Below are 27,772 nucleotides of genomic sequence, written 5' to 3'. Positions count from 1 at the left end.
GAAACAAACAGTACAGACAGAACTTAGAACTGCTTTATTTTTTCAAGTTTCAAGGAGCTAGCACAAACCGTGTTGGATTTAGAGTTCCAAATTCATCTATCAATATAGGAGAAAACAGAGTGAAACCTAAAAATTCAAACTGTTACTGCAGAGGAATGCTTCAAGCTATAAGAACGAAATTTGGTCAGTCAAGTGGGAATGGTGTACTGATCATTACCTCCAAGTATCAGCAAGATTGGGTGAAATAACATTTGCTGAGATTTCAGAAAACTCGTAGTTTTTTGGAAGCTAGGCAACCCCTTTCAGACGAAAGTGGTTTTCATCAGTCTCTGCTTAGTGCTACTTGAATAGGAAACAAAGAGTACAGACAGAACTTAGAACTGCTTTATTTTGTCAAGTTTCAAGGAGCTAGCACAAATCGTGTTGGATTTTGAGTTCTAAATTCATCTATCAATATAGGAGAAAACAGAGTGAAACCTAAAAATTCAAACTGTTACTGCAGAGGAATCCTTCAAGCTATAAGAACGAAATTTGGTGAGTCAAGTCGGAAAGGTGTACTGATCATTTCCTCCAAGTATCATCAAGATTGGGTGAAATAACATTTGCTGAGATTTCAGGAAACTCGTAGTTTTTTGGAAGCTAGGCAACCCCTTTCAGACTAAAGTGGTTTTTCTCAGGCTGTCCTTAGGGTTACTTGAATAGGAAACAAACTGTATAGTTAGAATTTACTACTAATTTATTGTGTCAAGTTTCAAGGAGCTAGCACAAACCGTGTTGGATTTAGAGTTCCAAATTCATCTATCAACATAGGAGAAAACAGAGTTAAACCTAAAAATTCAAACTGTTACTGCAGAGGAATGCTTCAAGCTTTAAGAACGAAATTTGGTGAGTCAAGTGGGAATGGTGTACTGATCATTACCCGCAAGTAACATCAAGATTGGGTGAAATAACATTTGCTGAGATTTCAGGAAACTTGTAGTTTTTTGGAAGCTAACCAACCCCTTTCAGACGAATTAGGTTTTCATCAGTCTCTGCTTAGGGCTACTTGAATAGGATACAAACAGTACAGACAGAACTTAGAACTGCTTTATTGTGTCAAGTTTCAAGGAGCTAGCCCAAACCTTGTTGGATTTAGAGTTCCAACTTCATCTATCAATATAGGAGAAAACAGAGTGAAACCTAAAAATTCAAACTGTTACTGCAGAGGAATGCTTCAAGCTATAAGAACGAAATTTGGTGAGTCAAGTGGGAATGGTGTACTGATCATTACCTAGAAGTATCATCAAGATTGGGTGAAATAACATTTGCTGAGATTTCAGGAAACTCGTAGTTTTTTGGAAGCTAGGCAACCCCTTTCAGAGGAAAGTAGTTTTTCTCAGGCTGTGCTTAGGGTTACTTGAATAGGAAACAAACTGTATAGTTAGAACTTAGAACTACTTTATTGTGTCAAGTTTCAAGGAGCTAGCACAAACCGTGTTGGATTTAGAGTTCCAAATTCATCTATCACTATAAGAGAAAAAAGAGTGAAACCTAAAAATTCAAACTGTTACTGCAGAGGAATGCTTCAAGCTATAAGAACGAAATTTGGTGAGTCAAGTGGGAATGGTGTACTGATCATTACCTCCAAGTATCATCAAGATTGGGTGAAATAACATTTGCTGAGATTTCAGGAAACTCGTAGTTTTTTGGAAGCTAGGCAACCCCTTTCAGACGAAAGTGGTTTTCATCAGTCTCTGCTTAGGGCTACTTGAATAGGAAACAAAGAGTACAGACAGAACTTAGAACTGCTTTATTTTGTCAAGTTTCAAGGAGCTAGCACAAATCATGTTGGATTTAGAGTTCCAAATTCATCTATCAATATAGGCGAAAACAGAGTGAAACCTAAAAATTCAAACTGTTACTGCAGAGGAATCCTTCAAGCTATAATAACGAAATTTGGTGAGTCAAGTCGGAAAGGTGTACTGATCATTTCCTCCAAGTATCATCCAGATTGGGTGAAATAACATTTGCTGAGATTTCAGGAAACTCGTAGTTTTTTGGAAGCTGGGCAACCCCTTTCAGACTAAAGTGGTTTTTCTCAGGCTGTCCTTAGGGTTACTTGAATAGGAAACAAACTGTATAGTTAGAACTTAGAACTACTTTATTGTGCCAAGTTTCAAGGAGCTAGCACAAACCGTGTTGGATTTAGAGTTCCAAATTCATCTATGAATATAGGAGAAAACAGAGTGAAACCTAAAAATTCAAACTGTTACTGCAGAGGAATGCTTCAAGCTATAAGAACGAAATTTGGTGAGTCAAGTGGGAATGGTGTACTGATCATTACCTCCAAGTATCATCAAGATTGGGTGAAATAACATTTCTGAGATTTCAGGAAACTCGTAGTTTTTGTGGAATCTAGCAACCCCTTTCAGACGAAAGTGGTTTTTCTCAGGCTGTGCTTAGGGTTACTTGAATAGGAAACAAACTGTATAGTTAGAACTTAGAACTACTTTATTGTGTCAAGTTTCAAGGAGCTAGCAGAAACCGTGTTGGATTTAGAGTTCCAAATTCATCTATCACTATAAGAGAAAAAAGAGTGAAACCTAAAAATTCAAACTGTTACTGCAGAGGAATGCTTCAAGCTATAAGAACGAAATTTGGTGAGTCAAGTGGGAATGGTGTACTGATCATTACCTCCAAGTATCATCAAGATTGGGTGAAATAACATTTGCTGAGATTTCAAAAAACTCGTAGTTTTTTGGAAGCTAGGCAACCCCTTTCAGACGAAAGTGGTTTTCATCAGTCTCTGCTTGGGGCTACTTGAATAGGAAACAAAGAGTACAGACAGAACTTAGAACTGCTTTATTTTGTCAAGTTTCAAGGAGCTAGCACAAATCGTGTTGGATTTAGAGTTCCAAATTCATCTATCAATATAGGAGAAAACAGAGTGAAACCTAAAAATTCAAACTGTTACTGCAGAGGAATCCTTCAAGCTGTAAGAACAAAATTTGGTGAGTAGAGTGGGAATGGTGTACTGATCATTACCTCCAAGTATTATCAAGATTGGGTGAAATAACATTTGCTGAGATTTCAGGAAACTCGTAGTTTTTTGGAAGCTAGGCAACCCCTTTCAGAGGAAAGTGGTTTATCTCAGGCTGTGCTTAGTGTTACTTGAATAGGAAGCAAACTGTATAGTTAGAACTTAGAACTACTTTATTGTGTCGAGTTTCAAGGAGCTAGCACAAACCGTGTTGGATTTAGATTCCAAATTCATCTATCAATATAGGAGAAAACAGAGTGAAACCTAAAAATTCAAACTGTTACTGCAGAGGAATGCTTCAAGCTATAAGAACGAAATTTGGTGAGTCAAGTGGGAATGGTGTACTGATCATTACCTCCAAGTATCATCAAGATTGGGTGAAATAACATTTGCTGTGATTTCAGGAAACTCGTAGTTTTTGGAAGCTAGGCAACCCCTTTCAGACGAAAGTGGTTTTTCTCAGGCTGTGCTTAGGGTTACTTGAATAGGAAACAAACTGTATAGTTAGAACTTAGAATTACTTTATTGTGCCAAGTTTCAAGGAGCTAGCACAAACCGTGTTTGATTTACAGTTCGAAATTCATCTATCAATATAGGAGAAAACAGAGTGAAAACCTAAAAATTCAAACTGTTACTGCAGAGGAATGCTTCAAGGTATAAGAACGAAATTTGGTGAGTCAAGTGGGAATGGTGTACTGATCATTACCTCCAAGTATCATCAAGATTGGGTGAAATAACATTTGCTGAGATTTCAGGAAACTCGTAGTTTTTGGAAGCTAGGCAACCCCTTTCAGACGAAAGTGGTTTTTCTCAGGCTGTGCTTAGGGTTACTTGAATAGGAAACAAACTGTATAGTTAGAACTTAGAACTACTTTATTGTGTCAAGTTTCAAGGAGCTAGCACGAACCGTGTTTGATTTACAGTTCCAAATTCATCTATCAATATAGGAGAAAACAGAGTGAAAACCTAAAAATTCAAACTGTTACTGCAGAGGAATGCTTCAAACTATAAGAACGAAATATGGTGAGTCAAGTGGGAATGGTGTACTGATCATTACCCCCAAGTAACATCAAGATTGGGTGAAATAACATTTGCTGAGATTTCAGGAAACTTGTAGTTTTTTGGAAGCTAAGCAACCCCTTTCAGACGAATTAGGTTTTCATCAGTCTCTGCTTAGGGCTACTTGAATAGGAAACAAACAGTACAGACAGAACTTAGAACTGCTTTATTGTGTCAAGTTTCAAGGAGCTAGCACAAACCGTTTTGGATTTAGAGTTCCAAATTCATCTATCAATATAGGAGAAATCAGAATGAAAACCTAAAAATTCAAACTGTTACTGCAGAGGAATGCTTCAAGGTATAAGAACGAAATTTGGTGAGTCAAGTGGGAATGGCGTACTGATCATTACCTCCAAGTATCATGAAGATTGGGTGAAATAACATTTGCTGAGATTTCAGGAAACTCGTAGTTTTTGGAAGCTAGGCAACCCCTTTCAGACGAAAGTGGTTTTTCTCAGGCTGTCCTTAGGGTTACTTGAATAGGAAACAAACTGTATAGTTAGAACTTAGAACTACTTTATTGTGTCAAGTTTCAAGGAGCTAGCACAAACCGTGTTGGATTTAGAGTTCCAAATTCATCTATCAATATAGGAGAAAACAGAGTGAAAACCTAAAAATTCAAACTGTTACTGCAGAGGAATGCTTCAAGCTATAAGAACGAAATTTGGTGAGTCAAGTGGGAATGGTGTACTGATCATTACCTCCAAGTATCATCAAGATTGGGTGAAATAACATTTCTGAGATTTCAGGAAACTCCTAGTTTTTTGGAAGCTAGCAACCCCTTTCAGACGAAAGTGGTTTTTCTCAGGCTGTGCTTAGGGTTACTTGAATAGGAAACAAACTGTATAGTTAGAACTTAGAACTACTTTATTGTGTCAAGTTTCAAGGAGCTAGCACAAACCGTGTTGGATTTAGAGTTCCAAATTCATCTATCACTATAAGAGAAAAAAGAGTGAAACCTAAAAATTCAAACTGTTACTGCAGAGGAATGCTTCAAGCTATAAGAACGAAATTTGGTGAGTCAAGTGGGAATGGTGTACTGATCATTACCTCCAAGTATCATCAAGATTGGGTGAAATAACATTTGCTGAGATTTCAGGAAACTCGTAGTATTTTGGAAGCTAGGCAACCTCTTTCAGACGAAAGTGGTTTTCATCAGTCTCTGCTTAGGGCTACTTGAATAGGAAACAACAGTACAGACAGAACTTAGAAATGCTTTATTTTGTCAAGTTTCAAGGAGCTAGCACAAACCGTGTTGGATTTAGAGTTCCAAATTCATCTATCAATATAGGAGAAAACAGAGTGATACCTAAAAATTCAAACTGTTACTGCAGAGGAATGCTTCAAGCTGTAAGAACGAAATTTGGTGAGTCAAGTGGGAATGGTGTACTGATCATTACCTCCAAGTATCATCAAGATTGGGTGAAATAACATTTGCTGAGATTTCAGAAAACTCGTAGTTTTTTGGAAGCTAGGCAACCCCTTTCAGACGAATTTGGTTTTCATCAGTCTCTGCTTAGGGCTACTTGAATAGGAAACAAAGAGTACAGACAGAACTTAGAACTGCTTTATTTTGTTGAGTTTCTAGGAGCTAGCACAAACCGTGTTGGATTTAGAGTTCCAAATTCATCTATCAATATAGGAGAAAACAGAGTGAAACCTAAAAATTCAAACTGTTACTGCAGAGGAATGCTTCAAGCTATAAGAACGAAATTTGGTGAGTCAAGTGGGAATGGTGTACTGATCATTACCTCCAAGTATCATCAAGATTGGGTGAAATAACATTTGCTGAGATTTCAGGAAACTCGTAGTATTTTGGAAGCTAGGCAACCTCTTTCAGACGAAAGTGGTTTTCATCAGTCTCTGCTTAGGGCTACTTGAATAGGAAACAACAGTACAGACAGAACTTAGAAATGCTTTATTTTGTCAAGTTTCAAGGAGCTACCACAAACCGTGTTGGATTTAGAGTTCCAAATTCATCTATCAATATAGGAGAAAACAGAGTGATACCTAAAAATTCAAACTGTTACTGCAGAGGAATGCTTCAAGCTGTAAGAACGAAATTTGGTGAGTCAAGTGGGAATGGTGTACTGATCATTACCTCCAAGTATCATCAAGATTGGGTGAAATAACATTTGCTGAGATTTCAGGAAACTCGTAGTTTTTTGGAAGCTAGGCAACCCCTTTCAGACGAATTTGGTATTCATCAGTCTCTGCTTAGGGCTACTTGAATAGGAAACAAACAGTACAGACAGAACTTATAACTGCTTTATTTTGTCAAGTTTCAAGGAGCTAGCACAAACCGTGTTGGATTTAGAGTTCCAAATTCATCTATCAATATAGGAGAAAACAGAGTGAAACCTAAAAATTCAAACTGTTACTGCAGAGGAATGCTTCAAGCTATAAGAACGAAATTTGGTGAGTCAAGTGGGAATGGTGTACTGATCATTACCCCCAAGTAACATCAAGATTGGCTGAAATAACATTTGCTGAGATTTCAGGAAACTTGTAGTTTTTTGGAAGCTAAGCAACCCCTTTCAGACGAATTAGGTTTTCATCAGTCTCTGCTTAGGGCTACTTGAATAGGAAACAAACAGTACAGACAGAACTTAGAACTGCTTTATTGTGTCAATTTCAAGGAGCTAGCACAAACCGTTTTGTGTTTAGACTTCCAACTTCATCTATCAATATAGGAGAAAACAGAGTGAAACCTAAAAATTCAAACTGTTACTGCAGAGGAATGCTTCAAGCTGTAGGAACAAAATTTGGTGAGTCAAGTGGGAATGGTGTACTGATCATTACCTCCAAGTATTATCAAGATTGGGTGAAATAACATTTGCTGAGATTTCAGGAAACTCGTAGTTTTTTGGAAGCTAGGCAACCCCTTTCAGACGAAAGTGGTTTATCTCAGGCTGTGCTTAGGGTTACTTGAATAGGAAACAAACTGTATAGTTAGAACTTAGAACTACTTTATTGTGTCCAGTTTCAAGGAGCTAGCACAAACCGTGTTGGATTTAGAGTTCCAAATTTATCTATCAATATAGGAGAAAACAGAGTGAAACCTAAAAATCAAACTGTTACTGCAGAGGAATGCTTCAAGCTATAAGAACGAAATTTGGTGAGTCAAGAGGGAATGGTGTACTGATCATTACCTCCAAGTATCATCAAGATTGGGTGAAATAACATTTGCTGTGATTTCAGGAAACTCGTAGTTTTTGGAAGCTAGGCAACCCCTTTCAGACGAAAGTGGTTTTTCTCAGGCTGTGGTTAGGGTTACTTGAATAGGAAACAAACTGTATAGTTAGAACTTAGAACTACTTTATTGTGCCAAGTTTCAAGGAGCTAGCACAAACCGTGTTTGATTTACAGTTCGAAATTCATCTATCAATATAGGAGAAAACAGAGTGAAAACCTAAAAATTCAAACTGTTACTGCAGAGGAATGCTTCAAGGTATAAGAACGAAATTTGGTGAGTCAAGTGGGAATGGTGTACTGATCATTACCTCCAAGTATCATCAAGATTGGGTGAAATAACATTTACTGAGATTTCAGGAAACTCGTAGTTTTTTGGAAGCTAGGCAACCCCTTTCAGACGAATTGGGTATTCATCAGTCTCTGCTTAGAGCTACTTGAATAGGATACAAACAGTACAGACAGAACTTAGAACTGCTTTATTTTGTCGAGTTTCAAGGAGCTAGCACAAACCGTGTTGGATTTAGAGTTCCAAATTCATCTATCAATATAGGAGAAAACAGAGTGAAACCTAAAAATTCAAACTGTTACTGCAGAGGAATGCTTCAAGCTATAAGAACGAAATTTGGTGAGTCAAGTGGGAATGGTGTACTGATCATTACCTCCAAGTATTATCAAGATTGGGTGAAATAACATTTGCTGAGATTTCAGGAAACTCGTAGTTTTTTGGAAGCTAGGCAACCCCTTTCAGAGGAAAGTGGTTTATCTCAGGCTGTGCTTAGTGTTACTTGAATAGGAAGCAAACTGTATAGTTAGAACTTAGAACTACTTTATTGTGTCGAGTTTCAAGGAGCTAGCACAAACCGTGTTGGATTTAGATTCCAAATTCATCTATCAATATAGGAGAAAACAGAGTGAAACCTAAAAATTCAAACTGTTACTGCAGAGGAATGCTTCAAGCTATAAGAACGAAATTTGGTGAGTCAAGTGGGAATGGTGTACTGATCATTACCTCCAAGTATCATCAAGATTGGGTGAAATAACATTTGCTGTGATTTCAGGAAACTCGTAGTTTTTGGAAGCTAGGCAACCCCTTTCAGACGAAAGTGGTTTTTCTCAGGCTGTGCTTAGGGTTACTTGAATAGGAAACAAACTGTATAGTTAGAACTTAGAATTACTTTATTGTGCCAAGTTTCAAGGAGCTAGCACAAACCGTGTTTGATTTACAGTTCGAAATTCATCTATCAATATAGGAGAAAACAGAGTGAAAACCTAAAAATTCAAACTGTTACTGCAGAGGAATGCTTCAAGGTATAAGAACGAAATTTGGTGAGTCAAGTGGGAATGGTGTACTGATCATTACCTCCAAGTATCATCAAGATTGGGTGAAATAACATTTGCTGAGATTTCAGGAAACTCGTAGTTTTTGGAAGCTAGGCAACCCCTTTCAGACGAAAGTGGTTTTTCTCAGGCTGTGCTTAGGGTTACTTGAATAGGAAACAAACTGTATAGTTAGAACTTAGAACTACTTTATTGTGTCAAGTTTCAAGGAGCTAGCACGAACCGTGTTTGATTTACAGTTCCAAATTCATCTATCAATATAGGAGAAAACAGAGTGAAAACCTAAAAATTCAAACTGTTACTGCAGAGGAATGCTTCAAACTATAAGAACGAAATATGGTGAGTCAAGTGGGAATGGTGTACTGATCATTACCCCCAAGTAACATCAAGATTGGGTGAAATAACATTTGCTGAGATTTCAGGAAACTTGTAGTTTTTTGGAAGCTAAGCAACCCCTTTCAGACGAATTAGGTTTTCATCAGTCTCTGCTTAGGGCTACTTGAATAGGAAACAAACAGTACAGACAGAACTTAGAACTGCTTTATTGTGTCAAGTTTCAAGGAGCTAGCACAAACCGTTTTGGATTTAGAGTTCCAAATTCATCTATCAATATAGGAGAAATCAGAATGAAAACCTAAAAATACAAACTGTTACTGCAGAGGAATGCTTCAAGGTATAAGAACGAAATTTGGTGAGTCAAGTGGGAATGGCGTACTGATCATTACCTCCAAGTATCATGAAGATTGGGTGAAATAACATTTGCTGAGATTTCAGGAAACTCGTAGTTTTTGGAAGCTAGGCAACCCCTTTCAGACGAAAGTGGTTTTTCTCAGGCTGTCCTTAGGGTTACTTGAATAGGAAACAAACTGTATAGTTAGAACTTAGAACTACTTTATTGTGTCAAGTTTCAAGGAGCTAGCACAAACCGTGTTGGATTTAGAGTTCCAAATTCATCTATCAATATAGGAGAAAACAGAGTGAAAACCTAAAAATTCAAACTGTTACTGCAGAGGAATGCTTCAAGCTATAAGAACGAAATTTGGTGAGTCAAGTGGGAATGGTGTACTGATCATTACCTCCAAGTATCATCAAGATTGGGTGAAATAACATTTCTGAGATTTCAGGAAACTCCTAGTTTTTTGGAAGCTAGCAACCCCTTTCAGACGAAAGTGGTTTTTCTCAGGCTGTGCTTAGGGTTACTTGAATAGGAAACAAACTGTATAGTTAGAACTTAGAACTACTTTATTGTGTCAAGTTTCAAGGAGCTAGCACAAACCGTGTTGGATTTAGAGTTCCAAATTCATCTATCACTATAAGAGAAAAAAGAGTGAAACCTAAAAATTCAAACTGTTACTGCAGAGGAATGCTTCAAGCTATAAGAACGAAATTTGGTGAGTCAAGTGGGAATGGTGTACTGATCATTACCTCCAAGTATCATCAAGATTGGGTGAAATAACATTTGCTGAGATTTCAGGAAACTCGTAGTATTTTGGAAGCTAGGCAACCTCTTTCAGACGAAAGTGGTTTTCATCAGTCTCTGCTTAGGGCTACTTGAATAGGAAACAACAGTACAGACAGAACTTAGAAATGCTTTATTTTGTCAAGTTTCAAGGAGCTAGCACAAACCGTGTTGGATTTAGAGTTCCAAATTCATCTATCAATATAGGAGAAAACAGAGTGATACCTAAAAATTCAAACTGTTACTGCAGAGGAATGCTTCAAGCTGTAAGAACGAAATTTGGTGAGTCAAGTGGGAATGGTGTACTGATCATTACCTCCAAGTATCATCAAGATTGGGTGAAATAACATTTGCTGAGATTTCAGAAAACTCGTAGTTTTTTGGAAGCTAGGCAACCCCTTTCAGACGAATTTGGTTTTCATCAGTCTCTGCTTAGGGCTACTTGAATAGGAAACAAAGAGTACAGACAGAACTTAGAACTGCTTTATTTTGTCGAGTTTCTAGGAGCTAGCACAAACCGTGTTGGATTTAGAGTTCCAAATTCATCTATCAATATAGGAGAAAACAGAGTGAAACCTAAAAATTCAAACTGTTACTGCAGAGGAATGCTTCAAGCTATAAGAACGAAATTTGGTGAGTCAAGTGGGAATGGTGTACTGATCATTACCTCCAAGTATCATCAAGATTGGGTGAAATAACATTTGCTGAGATTTCAGGAAACTCGTAGTATTTTGGAAGCTAGGCAACCTCTTTCAGACGAAAGTGGTTTTCATCAGTCTCTGCTTAGGGCTACTTGAATAGGAAACAACAGTACAGACAGAACTTAGAAATGCTTTATTTTGTCAAGTTTCAAGGAGCTACCACAAACCGTGTTGGATTTAGAGTTCCAAATTCATCTATCAATATAGGAGAAAACAGAGTGATACCTAAAAATTCAAACTGTTACTGCAGAGGAATGCTTCAAGCTGTAAGAACGAAATTTGGTGAGTCAAGTGGGAATGGTGTACTGATCATTACCTCCAAGTATCATCAAGATTGGGTGAAATAACATTTGCTGAGATTTCAGGAAACTCGTAGTTTTTTGGAAGCTAGGCAACCCCTTTCAGACGAATTTGGTATTCATCAGTCTCTGCTTAGGGCTACTTGAATAGGAAACAAACAGTACAGACAGAACTTATAACTGCTTTATTTTGTCAAGTTTCAAGGAGCTAGCACAAACCGTGTTGGATTTAGAGTTCCAAATTCATCTATCAATATAGGAGAAAACAGAGTGAAACCTAAAAATTCAAACTGTTACTGCAGAGGAATGCTTCAAGCTATAAGAACGAAATTTGGTGAGTCAAGTGGGAATGGTGTACTGATCATTACCCCCAAGTAACATCAAGATTGGCTGAAATAACATTTGCTGAGATTTCAGGAAACTTGTAGTTTTTTGGAAGCTAAGCAACCCCTTTCAGACGAATTAGGTTTTCATCAGTCTCTGCTTAGGGCTACTTGAATAGGAAACAAACAGTACAGACAGAACTTAGAACTGCTTTATTGTGTCAATTTCAAGGAGCTAGCACAAACCGTTTTGTGTTTAGACTTCCAACTTCATCTATCAATATAGGAGAAAACAGAGTGAAACCTAAAAATTCAAACTGTTACTGCAGAGGAATGCTTCAAGCTGTAGGAACAAAATTTGGTGAGTCAAGTGGGAATGGTGTACTGATCATTACCTCCAAGTATTATCAAGATTGGGTGAAATAACATTTGCTGAGATTTCAGGAAACTCGTAGTTTTTTGGAAGCTAGGCAACCCCTTTCAGACGAAAGTGGTTTATCTCAGGCTGTGCTTAGGGTTACTTGAATAGGAAACAAACTGTATAGTTAGAACTTAGAACTACTTTATTGTGTCCAGTTTCAAGGAGCTAGCACAAACCGTGTTGGATTTAGAGTTCCAAATTTATCTATCAATATAGGAGAAAACAGAGTGAAACCTAAAAATCAAACTGTTACTGCAGAGGAATGCTTCAAGCTATAAGAACGAAATTTGGTGAGTCAAGAGGGAATGGTGTACTGATCATTATCTCCAAGTATCATCAAGATTGGGTGAAATAACATTTGCTGTGATTTCAGGAAACTCGTAGTTTTTGGAAGCTAGGCAACCCCTTTCAGACGAAAGTGGTTTTTCTCAGGCTGTGGTTAGGGTTACTTGAATAGGAAACAAACTGTATAGTTAGAACTTAGAACTACTTTATTGTGCCAAGTTTCAAGGAGCTAGCACAAACCGTGTTTGATTTACAGTTCGAAATTCATCTATCAATATAGGAGAAAACAGAGTGAAAACCTAAAAATTCAAACTGTTACTGCAGAGGAATGCTTCAAGGTATAAGAACGAAATTTGGTGAGTCAAGTGGGAATGGTGTACTGATCATTACCTCCAAGTATCATCAAGATTGGGTGAAATAACATTTGCTGAGATTTCAGGAAACTCGTAGTTTTTTGGAAGCTAGGCAACCCCTTTCAGACGAATTGGGTATTCATCAGTATCTGCTTAGAGCTACTTGAATAGGATACAAACAGTACAGACAGAACTTAGAACTGCTTTATTTTGTCGAGTTTCAAGGAGCTAGCACAAACCGTGTTGGATTTAGAGTTCCAAATTCATCTATCAATATAGGAGAAAACAGAGTGAAACCTAAAAATTCAAACTGTTACTGCAGAGGAATGCTTCAAGCTATAAGAACGAAATTTGGTGAGTCAAGTGGGAATGGTGTACTGATCATTACCTCCAAGTATCATCAAGATTGGGTGAAATAACATTTGCTGAGATTTCAGGAAACTCGTAGTTTTTTGGAAGCAAGGCAACCCCTTTCAGACGAAAGTGGTTTTTCTCAGGCTGTGCTTAGGGTTACTTGAATAGGAAACAAACTGTATAGTTAGAACTTAGAACTACTTTATTGTGCCAAGTTTCAAGGAGCTAGCACAAACCGTGTTTGATTTACAGTTCGAAATTCATCTATCAATATAGGAGAAAACAGAGTGAAAACCTAAAAATTCAAACTGTTACTGCAGAGGAATGCTTCAAGCTATAAGAACGAAATTTGGTGAGTCTAATGGGAATGCTGTACTGATCATTACCCCCAAGTAACATCAAGATTGGGTGAAATAACATTTGCTGAGATTTCAGGAAACTTGTAGTTTTTTGGAAGCTAAGCAACCCCTTTCAGACGAATTAGGTTTTCATCAGTCTCTGCTTAGGGCTACTTGAATAGGAAACAAACAGTACAGACAGAACTTAGAACTGCTTTATTGTGTCAAGTTTCAAGGAGCTAGCACAAACCGTTTTGTGTTTAGACTTCCAACTTCATCTATCAATATAGGAGAAAACAGAGTGAAACCTAAAAATTCAAACTGTTACTGCAGAGGAATTCTTCAAGCTATAAGAACGAAATTTGGTGAATCAAGTGAGAATGGTGTACTGATCATTACCTCCAAGTATCATCAAGATTGGGTGAAATAACATTTGCTGAGATTTCAGGAAACTCGTAGATTTTTGGAAGCTAGGCAACCCCTTTCAGAAGAAAGTGGTTTTTCTCAGGCTGTGCTTAGGTTTACTTGAATAGGAAACAAACTGTATAGTTAGAAATTAGAGCTGCTTTATTATGTCAAGTTTCAAGGAGCTAGCACAAACCGTGTTGGATTTAGAGTTCCAAATTCATCTATCAGTATAGGAGAAAACAGAGTGAAACCTAAAAATTCAAACTGTTACTGCAGAGGAATGCTTCAAGCTATAAGAACGAAATTTGGTGAGTCAAGTGGGAATGGTGTACTGATCATTACCTCCAAGTATCATCAAGATTGGGTGAAATAACATTTGCTGAGATTTCAGGAAACTCGTAGTATTTTGGAAGCTAGGCAACCCCTTTCAGACAAAAGTGGTTTTCATCAGTCTCTGCTTAGGGCTACTTGAATAGGAAACAACAGTACAGACAGAACTTAGAAATGCTTTATTTTGTCAAGTTTCAAGGAGCTAGCACAAACCGTGTTGGATTTAGAGTTCCAAATTCATCTATCAATATAGGAGAAAACAGAGTGATACCTAAAAATTCAAACTGTTACTGCAGAGGAATGCTTCAAGCTGTAAGAACGAAATTTGGTGAGTCAAGTGGGAATGGTGTACTGATCATTACCTCCAAGTATCATCAAGATTGGGTGAAATAACATTTGCTGAGATTTCAGGAAACTCGTAGTTTTTTGGAAGCTAGGCAACCCCTTTCAGACGAATTTGGTTTTCATCAGTCTCTGCTTAGGGCTACTTGAATAGGAAACAAACAGTACAGACAGAACTTGGAACTGCTTTATTTTGTCAAGTTTCAAGGAGCTAGCACAAACCGTGTTGGATTTAGAGTTCCAAATTCATCTATCAATATAGGAGAAAACAGAGTGAAACCTAAAAATTCAAACTGTTACTGCAGAGGAATGCTTCAAGCTATAAGAACGAAATTTGGTCAGTCAAGTGGGAAAGGTGTACTGATCATTACCTCCAAGTATCATCAAGATTGGGTGAAATAACATTTGCTGAGATTTCAGGAAACTCTTAGTTTTTTGGAAGCTAGGCAACCCCTTTCAGACGAAAGTGGTTTTTCTCAGGCTGTGCTTAGGGTTACTTGAATAGGAAACAAACTGTATAGTTAGAACTTAGAACTACTTTATTGTGCCAAGTTTCAAGGAGCTAGCACAAACCGTGTTTGATTTACAGTTCGAAATTCATCTATCAATATAGGAGAAAACAGAGTGAAAACCTAAAAATTCAAACTGTTACTGCAGAGGAATGCTTCAAGCTATAAGAACGAAATTTGGTGAGTCAAGTGGGAATGGTGTACTGATCATTACCCCCAAGTAACATCAAGATTGGCTGAAATAACATTTGCTGAGATTTCAGGAAACTTGTAGTTTTTTGGAAGCTAAGCAACCCCTTTCAGACGAATTAGGTTTTCATCAGTCTCTGCTTAGGGCTACTTGAATAGGAAACAAACAGTACAGACAGAACTTAGAACTGCTTTATTGTGTCAATTTCAAGGAGCTAGCACAAACCGTTTTGTGTTTAGACTTCCAACTTCATCTATCAATATAGGAGAAAACAGAGTGAAACCTAAAAATTCAAACTGTTACTGCAGAGGAATGCTTCAAGCTATAAGAACGAAATTTGGTGAGTCAAGTGGGAATGGTGTACTGATCATTACCTCCAAGTATCATCAAGATTGGGTGAAATAACATTTGCTGAGATTTCAGGAAACTCGTAGTTTTTGGAAGTTAGGCAACCCCTTTCAGATGAAAGTGGTTTTTCTCAGGCTGTGCTTAGGGTTTCTTGAATAGGAAACAAACTGTATAGTTAGAACTTAGAACTACTTTATTGTGTCAAGTTTCAAGGAGCTAGCACAAACCCTGTTTGATTTACAATTCCAAATTCATCTATCAATATAGGAGAAAACAGAGTGAAAACCTAAAAATTCAAACTGTTACTGCAGAGGAATGCTTCAAACTATAAGAACGAAATTTGGTGAGTCAAGTGGGAATGGTGTACTGATCATTACCTCCAAGTATCATCAAGATTGGTTGAAATAACATTTGCTGAGATTTCAGGAAACTCGTAGTTTTTGGAAGCTAGGCAACGCCTTTCAGCCGAAAGTGGTTTTTCTCAGGCTGTGCTTAGGGTTACTTGAATAGGAAACAAACTGTATAGTTAGAACTTAGAACTACTTTATTGTGTCAAGTTTCAAGGAGCTAGCAGAAACCGTGTTGGACTTAGAGTTCCAAATTCATCTATCAATATAGGAGAAAACAGAGTGAAACCTAAAAATTCAAACTGTTACTGCAGAAGAATGTTTCAAGCTATAAGAACGAAATTTGGTGAGTCAAGTGGGAATGGTGTACTGATCATTACCTCCAAGTATCATCAAGATTGGGTGATATAACAATTGCTGAGATTTCAGGAAACTCGTAGTTTTTTGGAAGCTAGGCAACCCCTTTCAGACGAATTGGGTATTCATCAGTCTCTGCTTAGGGCTACTTGAATAGGAAACAAACAGTACAGACAGAACTTAGAACTGCTTTATTTTGTCGAGTTTCAAGGAGCTAGCACAAACCGTGTTGGATTTAGAGTTCCAAATTCATCTATCAATATAGGAGAAAACAGAGTGAAACCTAAAAATTCAAACTGTTACTGCAGAGGAATGCTTCAAGCTATAAGAACGAAATTTGGTGAGTCAAGTGGTAATGGTGTACTGATCATTACCTCCAAGTATCATCAAGATTGGGTGAAATAACATTTGCTGAGATTTCAGGAAACTCGTAGTTTTTTGGAAGCTAGGCAACCCCTTTCAGACGAAAGTGGTTTTTCTCAGGCTGTGCTTAGGGTTACGTGAATAGGAAACAAACTGTATAGTTAGAACTTAGAACTACTTTATTGTGCCAAGTTTCAAGGAGCTAGCACAAACCGTGTTTGATTTACAGTTCGAAATTCATCTATCAATATAGGAGAAAACAGAGTGAAAACCTGAAAATTCAAACTGTTACTGCAGAGGAATGCTTGAAGCTATAAGAACGAAATTTGGTGAGTCTAATGGGAATGCTGTACTGATCATTACCCCCAAGTAACATCAAGATTGGGTGAAATAACATTTGCTGAGATTTCAGGAAACTTGTAGTTTTTTGGAAGCTAAGCAACCCCTTTCAGACGAATTAGGTTTTCATCAGTCTCTGCTTAGGGCTACTTGAATAGGAAACAAACAGTACAGACAGAACTTAGAACTGCTTTATTGTGTCAAGTTTCAAGGAGCTAGCACAAACCATTTTGTGTTTAGACTTCCAATTTCATCTATCAATATAGGAGAAAACAGAGTGAAACCTAAAAATTCAAACTGTTACTGCAGAGGAATTCTTCAAGCTATAAGAACGAAATTTGGTGAATCAAGTGAGAATGGTGTACTGATCATTACCTCCAAGTATCATCAAGATTGGGTGAAATAACATTTGCTGAGATTTCAGGAAACTCGTAGATTTTTGGAAGCTAGGCAACCTCTTTCAGACGAAAGTTGTTTTCATCAGTCTCTGCTTAGGGCTACTTGAATAGGAAACAACAGTACAGACAGAACTTAGAAATGCTTTATTTTGTCAAGTTTCAAGGAGCTAGCACAAACCGTGTTGGATTTAGAGTTCCAAATTCATCTATCAATATAGGAGAAAACAGAGTGATACCTAAAAATTCAAACTGTTACTGCAGAGGAATGCTTCAAGCTGTAAGAACGAAATTTGGTGAGTCAAGTGGGAATGTTTTACTGATCATTACCTCCAAGTATCATCAAGATTGGGTGAAATAACATTTGCTGAGATTTCAGAAAACTCGTAGTTTTTTGGAAGCTAGGCAACCCCTTTTAGACGAATTTGGTTTTCATCAGTCTCTGCTTAGGGCTACTTGAATAGGAAACAAAGAGTACAGACAGAACTTAGAACTGCTTTATTTTGTCGAGTTTCTAGGAGCTAGCACAAACCGTGTTGGATTTAGAGTTCCAAATTCATCTATCAATATAGGAGAATACAGAGTGAAACCTAAAAATTCAAACTGTTACTGCAGAGGAATGCTTCAAGCTATAAGAACGAAATTTGGTGAGTCAAGTGGGAATGGTGTACTGATCATTACCTCCAAGTATCATCAAGATTGGGTGAAATAACATTTGCTGAGATTTCAGGAAACTCGTAGTATTTTGGAAGCTAGGCAACCTCTTTCAGACGAAAGTGGTTTTCATCAGTCTCTGCTTAGGGCTACTTGAATAGGAAACAACAGTACAGACAGAACTTAGAAATGCTTTATTTTGTCAAGTTTCAAGGAGCTACCACAAACCGTGTTGGATTTAGAGTTCCAAATTCATCTATCAATATAGGAGAAAACAGAGTGAAACCTAAAAATTCAAACTGTTACTGCAGAGGAATGCTTCAAGCTGTAAGAACGAAATTTGGTGAGTCAAGTGGGAATGGTGTACTGATCATTACCTCCAAGTATCATCAAGATTGGGTGAAATAACATTTGCTGAGATTTCAGGAAACTCGTAGTTTTTTGGAAGCTAGGCAACCCCTTTCAGACGAATTTGGTATTCATCAGTCTCTGCTTAGGGCTACTTGAATAGGAAACAAACAGTACAGACAGAACTTAGAACTGCTTTATTTTGTCAAGATTCAAGGAGCTAGCACAAACAGTGTTGGATTTAGAGTTCCAAATTCATCTATCAATATAGGAGAAAACAGAGTGAAACCTAAAAATTCAAACTGTTACTGCAGAGGAATGCTTCAAGCTATAAGAACGAAATTTGGTCAGTCAAGTGGGAAAGGTGTACTGATCATTACCTCCAAGTATCATCAAGATTGGGTGAAATAACATTTGCTGAGATTTCAGGAAACTCTTAGTTTTTTGGAAGCTAGGCAACCCATTTCAGACGAAAGTGGTTTTTCTCAGGCTGTGCTTAGGGTTACTTGAATAGGAAACAAACTGTATAGTTAGAACTTAGAAATACTTTATTGTGTCAAGTTTCAAGGAGCTAGCACAAACCGTGTTGGATTTAGAGTTCCAAATTCATCTATCAATATAGGAGAAAACAGAGTGAAACCTAAAAATTCAAACTGTTACTGCAGAGGAATCCTTCAAGCTACAAGAACGAAATTTGGTGAGTCAAGTCGGAAAGGTGTACTGATCATTTCCTCCAAGTATCATCAAGATTGGGTGAAATAACATTTGCTGAGATTTCAGGAAACTCGTAGTTTTTTGGAACCTAGGCAACCCCTTTCAGACTAAAGTGGTTTTTCTCAGGCTATCCTTAGGGTTACTTGAATAGGAAACAAACTGTATAGTTAGAACTTAGAACTACTTTATTGTGTCAAGTTTCAAGGAGCTAGCACAAACCGTGTTGGATTTAGAGTTCCAAATTCATCTATCAATATAGGAGAAAACAGAGTGAAACCTAAAAATTCAAACTGTTACTGCAGAGGAATGCTTCAAGCTATAAGAACGAAATTTGGTGAGTCAAGTGGGAATGGTGTACTGGTCATTACCTCCAAGTATCATCAAGATTGGGTGAAATAACATTTCTGAGATTTCAGGAAACTCGTAGTTTTTTGGAAGCTAGCAACCCCTTTCAGACGAAAGTGGTTTTTCTCAGGCTGTGCTTAGGGTTACTTGAATAGGAAACAAACTGTATAGTTAGAACTTAGAACTACTTTATTGTGTCAAGTTTCAAGGAGCTAGCACAAACCGTGTTGGATTTAGAGTTCCAAATTCATCTATCACTATAAGAGAAATAAGAGTGAAACCTAAAAATTCAAACTGTTACTGCAGAGGAATGCTTCAAGCTATAAGAACGAAATTTGGTGAGTCAAGTGGGAATGGTGTACTGATCATTACCTCCAAGTATCAGCAAGATTGGGTGAAATAACATTTGCTGAGATTTCAGAAAACTCGTAGTTTTTTGGAAGCTAGGCAACCCCTTTCAGACGAAAGTGGTTTTCATCAGTCTCTGCTTAGTGCTACTTGAATAGGAAACAAAGAGTACAGACAGAACTTAGAACTGCTTTATTTTGTCAAGTTTCAAGGAGCTAGCACAAATCGTGTTGGATTTTGAGTTCCAAATTCATCTATCAATATAGGAGAAAACAGAGTGAAACCTAAAAATTCAAACTGTTACTGCAGAGGAATCCTTCAAGCTATAAGAACGAAATTTGGTGAGTCAAGTCGGAAAGGTGTACTGATCATTACCTCCAAGTATCATCAAGATTGGGTGAAATAACATTTGCTGAGATTTCAGGAAACTCGTAGTTTTTTGGAAGCTAGGCAACCCCTTTCAGACTAAAGTGGTTTTTCTCAGGCTGTCCTTAGGGTTACTTGAATAGGAAACAAACTGTATAGTTAGAACTTAGAAATACTTTATTGTGTCAAGTTTCAAGGAGCTAGCACAAACCGTGTTGGATTTAGAGTTCCAAATTCTTCTATGAATATAGGAGAAAACAGAGTGAAACCTAAAAATTCAAACTGTTACTGCAGAGGAATGCTTCAAGCTATAAGAACGAAATTTGGTGAGTCAAGTGGGAATGGTGTACTGATCATTACCTCCAAGTATCATCAAGATTGGGTGAAATAACATTTCTGAGATTTCAGGAAACTCGTAGTTTTTTGGAAGCTAGCAACCCCTTTCAGACGAAAGTGGTTTTTTTCAGGCTGTGCTTAGGGTTACTTGAATAGGAAACAAACTGTATAGTTAGAACTTAGAACTACTTTATTGTGTCAAGTTTCAAGGAGCTAGCCCATACCTTGTTGGATTTAGAGTTCCAACTTCATCTATCAATATAGGAGAAAACACAGTGAAACCTAAAAATTCAAACTGTTACTGCAGAGGAATGCTTCAAGGTATAAGAACGAAATTTGGTGCGTCAAGTGGGAATGGTGTACTGATCATTACCTCCAAGTATCATCAAGATTGGGTGAAATAACATTTCTGAGATTTCAGGAAACTCGTAGTTTTTTGGAAGCTAGCAACCCCTTTCAGACGAAAGTGGTTTTTCTCAGGCTGTGCTTAGGGTTACTTGAATAGGAAACAAATTGTATAGTTAGAATTTACTACTAATTTATTGTGTCAAGTTTCAAGGAGCTAGCACAAACCGTGTTGGATTTAGAGTTCCAAATTCATCTATCAACATAGGAGAAAACAGAGTTAAACCTAAAAATTCAAACTGTTACTGCAGAGGAATGCTTCAAGCTATAAGAACGAAATTTGGTGAGTCAAGTGGGAATGGTGTACTGATCATTACCCCCAAGTAACATCAAGATTGGGTGAAATAACATTTGCTGAGATTTCAGGAAACTTGTAGTTTTTTGGAAGCTAACCAACCCCTTTCAGAAGAATTAGGTTTTCATCAGTCTCTGCTTAGGGCTACTTGAATAGGATACAAACAGTACAGAGAGAACTTAGAACTGCTTTATTGTGTCAAGTTTCAAGGAGCTAGCCCAAACCTTGTTGGATTTAGAGTTCCAAATTCATCTATCAATATAGGAGAAAACAGAGTGAAACCTAAAAATTCAAACTGTTACTGCAGAGGAATGCTTCAAGCTATAAGAACGAAATTTGGTGAGTCAAGTGGGAATGGTGTACTGCTCATTACCTCCAAGTATCATCAAGATTGGGTAAAATAACATTTGCTGAGATTTCAGGAAACTCGTAGTTTTTTGGAAGCTAGGCAACCCCTTTCAGACGAAAGTAGTTTTTCTCAGGCTGTGCTTAGGGTTACTTGAATAGGAAACAAACTGTATAGTTAGAACTTAGAACTACTTTATTGTGTCAAGTTTCAAGGAGCTAGCACAAACCGTGTTGGATTTAGAGTTCCAAATTCATCTATCACTATAAGAGAAAACAGAGTGAAACCTAAAAATTCAAACTGTTACTGCAGAGGAATGCTTCAAGCTATAAGAACGAAATTTGGTGAGTCAAGTGGGAATGGTGTACTGATCATTACCTCCAAGTATCATCAAGATTGGGTGAAATAACATTTGCTGAGATTTCAGAAAACTCGTAGTTTTTTGGAAGCTAGGCAACCCCTTTCAGACGAAAGTGGTTTTCATCAGTCTCTGCTTAGGGCTACTTGAATAGGAAACAAAGAGTACAGACAGAACTTAGAACTGCTTTATTTTGTCAAGTTTCAAGGAGCTAGCACAAATCATGTTGGATTTAGAGTTCAAAATTCATCTATCAATATAGGCGAAAACAGAGTGAAACCTAAAAATTCAAACTGTTACTGCAGAGGAATCCTTCAAGCTATAATAAGAAATTTGGTGAGTCAAGTCGGAAAGGTGTACTGATCATTTCCTCCAAGTATCATCCAGATTGGGTGAAATAACATTTGCTGAGATTTCAGGAAACTCGTAGTTTTTTGGAAGCTGGGCAACCCCTTTCAGAGGAAAGTAGTTTTTCTCAGGCTGTCCTTAGGGTTACTTGAATAGGAAACAAACTGTATAGTTAGAACTTAGAACTACTTTATTGTGCCAAGTTTCAAGGAGCTAGCACAAACCGTGTTGGATTTAGAGTTCCAAATTCATCTATGAATATAGGAGAAAACAGAGTGAAACCTAAAAATTCAAACTGTTACTGCAGAGGAATGCTTCAAGCTATAAGAACGAAATTTGGTGAGTCAAGTGGGAATGGTGTACTGATCATTACCTCCAAGTATCATCAAGATTGGGTGAAATAACATTTCTGAGATTTCAGGAAACTCGTAGTTTTTTGGAATCTAGCAACCCCTTTCAGACGAAAGTGGTTTTTCTCAGGCTGTGCTTAGGGTTACTTGAATAGGAAACAAACTGTATAGTTAGAACTTAGAACTACTTTATTGTGTCAAGTTTCAAGGAGCTAGCACAAACCGTGTTGGATTTAGAGTTCCAAATTCATCTATCACTATAAGAGAAAAAAGAGTGAAACCTAAAAATTCAAACTGTTACTGCAGAGGAATGCTTCAAGCTACAAGAACGAAATTTGGTGAGTCAAGTGGGAATGGTGTACTGATCATTACCTCCAAGTATCATCAAGATTGGGTGAAATAACATTTGCTGAGATTTCAGGAAACTCGTAGTTTTTTGGAAGCTAGGCAACCCCTTTCAGAGGAAAGTGGTTTATCTCAGGCTGTGCTTAGGGTTACTTGAATAGGAAACAAACTGTATAGTTAGAACTTAGAACTACTTTATTGTGTCAAGTTTCAAGGAGCTAGCACAAACCGTGTTGGATTTAGAGTTCCAAATTCATCTATCAATATAGGAGAAAACAGAGTGAAAACCTAAAAATTCAAACTGTTACTGCAGAGGAATGCTTCAAGCTTTAAGAACGAAATTTGGTGAGTCAAGTGGGAATGGTGTACTGATCATTACCCGCAAGTAACATCAAGATTGGGTGAAATAACATTTGCTGAGATTTCAGGAAACTTGTAGTTTTTTGGAAGCTAACCAACCCCTTTCAGACGAATTAGGTTTTCATCAGTCTCTGCTTAGGGCTATTGAATAGGATACAAACAGTACAGACAGAACTTAGAACTGCTTTATTGTGTCAAGTTTCAAGGAGCTAGCCAAAACCTTGTTGGATTTAGAGTTCCAACTTCATCTATCAATATAGGAGAAAACAGAGTGAAACCTAAATATTCAAACTGTTACTGCAGAGGAATGCTTCAAGCTATAAGAACGAAATTTGGTGAGTCAAGTGGGAATGGTGTACTGATCATTACCTCCAAGTATCATCAAGATTGGGTGAAATAACATTTGCTGAGATTTCAGGAAACTCGTAGTTTTTTGGAAGCTAGGCAACCCCTTTCAGAGGAAAGTAGTTTTTCTCAGGCTGTGCTTAGGGTTACTTGAATAGCAAACAAACTGTATAGTTAGAACTTAGAACTACTTTATTTTGTCAAGTTTCAAGGAGCTAGCACAAACCGTGTTGGATTTAGAGTTCCAAATTCATCTATCACTATAAGAGAAAAAAGAGTGAAACCTAAAAATTCAAACTGTTACTGCAGAGGAATGCTTCAAGCTATAAGAACGAAATTTGGTGATTCAAGTGGGAATGGTGTACTGATCATTACCTCCAAGTATCATCAAGATTGGGTGAAATAACATTTGCTGAGATTTCAAAAAACTCGTAGTTTTTTGGAAGCTAGGCAACCCCTTTCAGATGAAAGTGGTTTTCATCAGTCTCTGCTTGGGGCTACTTGAATAGGAAACAAAGAGTACAGACAGAACTTAGAACTGCTTTATTTTGTCAAGTTTCAAGGAGCTAGCACAAATCGTGTTGGATTTAGAGTTCCAAATTCATCTATCAATATAGGAGAAAACAGAGTGAAACCTAAAAATTCAAACTGTTACTGCAGAGGAATCCTTCAAGCTGTAAGAACAAAATTTGGTGAGTAGAGTGGGAATGGTGTACTGATCATTACCTCCAAGTATTATCAAGATTGGGTGAAATAACATTTGCTGAGATTTCAGGAAACTCGTAGTTTTTTGGAAGCTAGGCAACCCCTTTCAGAGGAAAGTGGTTTATCTCAGGCTGTGCTTAGGGTTACTTGAATAGGAAACAAACTGTATAGTTAGAACTTAGAACTACTTTATTGTGTCGAGTTTCAAGGAGCTAGCACAAACCGTGTTGGATTTAGATTCCAAATTCATCTATCAATATAGGAGAAAACAGAGTGAAACCTAAAAATTCAAACTGTTACTGCAGATGAATGCTTTAAGCTATAAGAACGAAATTTGGTGAGTCAAGTGGGAATGGTGTACTGATCATTACCTCCAAGTATCATCAAGATTGGGTGAAATAACATTTGCTGTGATTTCAGGAAACTCGTAGTTTTTGGAAGCTAGGCAACCCCTTTCAGACGAAAGTGGTTTTTCTCAGGCTGTGCTTAGGGTTACTTGAATAGGAAACAAACTGTATAGTTAGAACTTAGAATTACTTTATTATGCCAAGTTTCAAGGAGCTAGCACAAACCGTGTTTGATTTACAGTTCGAAATTCATCTATCAATATAGGAGAAAACAGAGTGAAAACCTAAAAATTCAAACTGTTACTGCAGAGGAATGCTTCAAGGTATAAGAACGAAATTTGGTGAGTCAAGTGGGAATGGTGTACTGATCATTACCTCCAAGTATCATCAAGATTGGGTGAAATAACATTTGCTGAGATTTCAGGAAACTCGTAGTTTTTGGAAGCTAGGCATCCCCTTTCAGACGAAAGTGGTTTTTCTCAGGCTGTGCTTAGGGTTACTTGAATAGGAAACAAACTGTATAGTTAGAACTTAGAACTACTTTATTGTCTCAAGTTTCAAGGAGCAAGCACAAACCGTGTTGGATTTAGAGTTCCAAATTCATCTATCAATATAGGAGAAAACAGAGTGAAAACCTAAAAATTCAAACTGTTACTGCAGAGGAATGCTTCAAGCTATAAGAACGAAATTTGGTGAGTCAAGTGGGAATGGTGTAGTGATCATTACCCCAAGTAACATCAAGATTGGGTGAAATAACATTTGCTGAGATTTCAGGAAACTTGTAGTTTTTTGGAAGCTAACCAACCCCTTTCAGACGAATTAGGTTTTCATCAGTCTCTGCTTAGGGCTACTTGAATAGGATACAAACAGTACAGACAGAACTTAGAACTGCTTTATTGTGTCAAGTTTCAAGGAGCTAGCCCAAACCTTGTTGGATTTAGAGTTCCAACTTCATCTATCAATATAGGAGAAAACAGAGTGAAACCTAAAAATTCAAACTGTTACTGCAGAGGAATGCTTCAAGCTATAAGAACGAAATTTGGTGAGTCAAGTGGGAATGGTGTACTATCATTACCTCCAAGTATCATCAAGATTGGGTGAAATAACATTTGCTGAGATTTCAGGAAACTCGTAGTTTTTTGGAAGCTAGGCAACCCCTTTCAGAGGAAAGTAGTTTTTCTCAGGCTGTGCTTAGGGTTACTTGAATAGGAAACAAACTGTATAGTTAGAACTACTTTATTGTGTCAAGTTTCAAGGAGCTAGCACAAACCGTGTTGGATTTAGAGTTCCAAATTCATCTATCACTATAAGAGAAAAAAGAGTGAAACCTAAAAATTCAAACTGTTACTGCAGAGGAATGCTTCAAGCTATAAGAACGAAATTTGGTGAGTCAAGTGGGAATGGTGTACTGATCATTACCTCCAAGTATCATCAAGATTGGGTGAAATAACATTTGCTGAGATTTCAGAAAACTCGTAGTTTTTTGGAAGCTAGGCAACCCCTTTCAGACGAAAGTGGTTTTCATCAGTCTCTGCTTAGGGCTACTTGAATAGGAAACAAAGAGTACAGACAGAACTTAGAACTGCTTTATTTTGTCAAGTTTCAAGGAGCTAGCACAAATCATGTTGGATTTAGAGTTCCAAATTCATCTATCAATATAGGCGAAAACAGAGTGAAACCTAAAAATTCAAACTGTTACTGCAGAGGAATCCTTCAAGCTATAATAACGAAATTTGGTGAGTCAAGTCGGAAAGGTGTACTGATCATTTCCTCCAAGTATCATCCAGATTGGGTGAAATAACATTTGCTGAGATTTCAGGAAACTCGTAGTTTTTTGGAAGCTGGGCAACCCCTTTCAGACTAAAGTGGTTTTTCTCAGGCTGTCCTTAGGGTTACTTGAATAGGAAACAAACTGTATAGTTAGAACTTAGAACTACTTTATTGTGCCAAGTTTCAAGGAGCTAGCACAAACCGTGTTGGATTTAGAGTTCCAAATTCATCTATGAATATAGGAGAAAACAGAGTGAAACCTAAAAATTCAACCTGTTACTGCAGAGGAATGCTTCAAGCTATAAGAACGAAATTTGGTGAGTCAAGTGGGAATGGTGTACTGATCATTACCTCCAAGTATCATCAAGATTGGGTGAAATAACATTTCTGAGATTTCAGGAAACTCGTAGTTTTTGTGGAATCTAGCAACCCCTTTCAGACGAAAGTGGTTTTTCTCAGGCTGTGCTTAGGGTTACTTGAATAGGAAACAAACTGTATAGTTAGAACTTAGAACTACTTTATTGTGTCAAGTTTCAAGGAGCTAGCACAAACCGTGTTGGATTTAGAGTTCCAAATTCATCTATCACTATAAGAGAAAAAAGAGTGAAACCTAAAAATTCAAACTGTTACTGCAGAGGAATGCTTCAAGCTATAAGAACGAAATTTGGTGAGTCAAGTGGGAATGGTGTACTGATCATTACCTCCAAGTATCATCAAGATTGGGTGAAATAACATTTGCTGAGATTTCAGGAAACTCGTAATTTTTTGGAAGCTAGGCAACCCCTTTCAGAGGAAAGTGGTTTATCTCAGGCTGTGCTTAGGGTTACTTGAATAGGAAACAAACTGTATAGTTAGAACTTAGAACTACTATATTGTGTCCAGTTTCAAGGAGCTAGCACAAACTGTGTTGGATTTAGAGTTCCAAATTCATCTATCAATATAGGAGAAAACAGAGTGAAAACCTAAAAATTCAAACTGTTACTGCAGAGGAATGCTTCAAGCTTTAAGAACGAAATTTGGTGAGTCAAGTGGGAATGGTGTACTGATCATTACCCGCAAGTAACATCAAGATTGGGTGAAATAACATTTGCTGAGATTTCAGGAAACTTGTAGTTTTTTGGAAGCTAACCAACCCCTTTCAGACGAATTAGGTTTTCATCAGTCTCTGCTTAGGGCTACTTGAATAGGATACAAACAGTACAGACAGAACTTAGAACTGCTTTATTGTGTCAAGTTTCAAGGAGCTAGCCCAAACCTTGTTGGATTTAGAGTTCCAACTTCATCTATCAATATAGGAGAAAACAGAGTGAAACCTAAATATTCAAACTGTTACTGCAGAGGAATGCTTCAAGCTATAAGAACGAAATTTGGTGAGTCAAGTGGGAATGGTGTACTGATCATTACCTCCAAGTATCATCAAGATTGGGTGAAATAACATTTGCTGAGATTTCAGGAAACTCGTAGTTTTTTGGAAGCTAGGCAACCCCTTTCAGAGGAAAGTAGTTTTTCTCAGGCTGTGCTTAGGGTTACTTGAATAGCAAACAAACTGTATAGTTAGAACTTAGAACTACTTTATTGTGTCAAGTTTCAAGGAGCTAGCACAAACCGTGTTGGA

This window comes from Spermophilus citellus, assembly GCF_964194105.1.
Source record: "Spermophilus citellus genome assembly, chromosome: 18".
Lineage (NCBI taxonomy): Eukaryota > Metazoa > Chordata > Mammalia > Rodentia > Sciuridae > Spermophilus > Spermophilus citellus.
Note: the sequence above shows the minus strand (reverse complement) of the source record.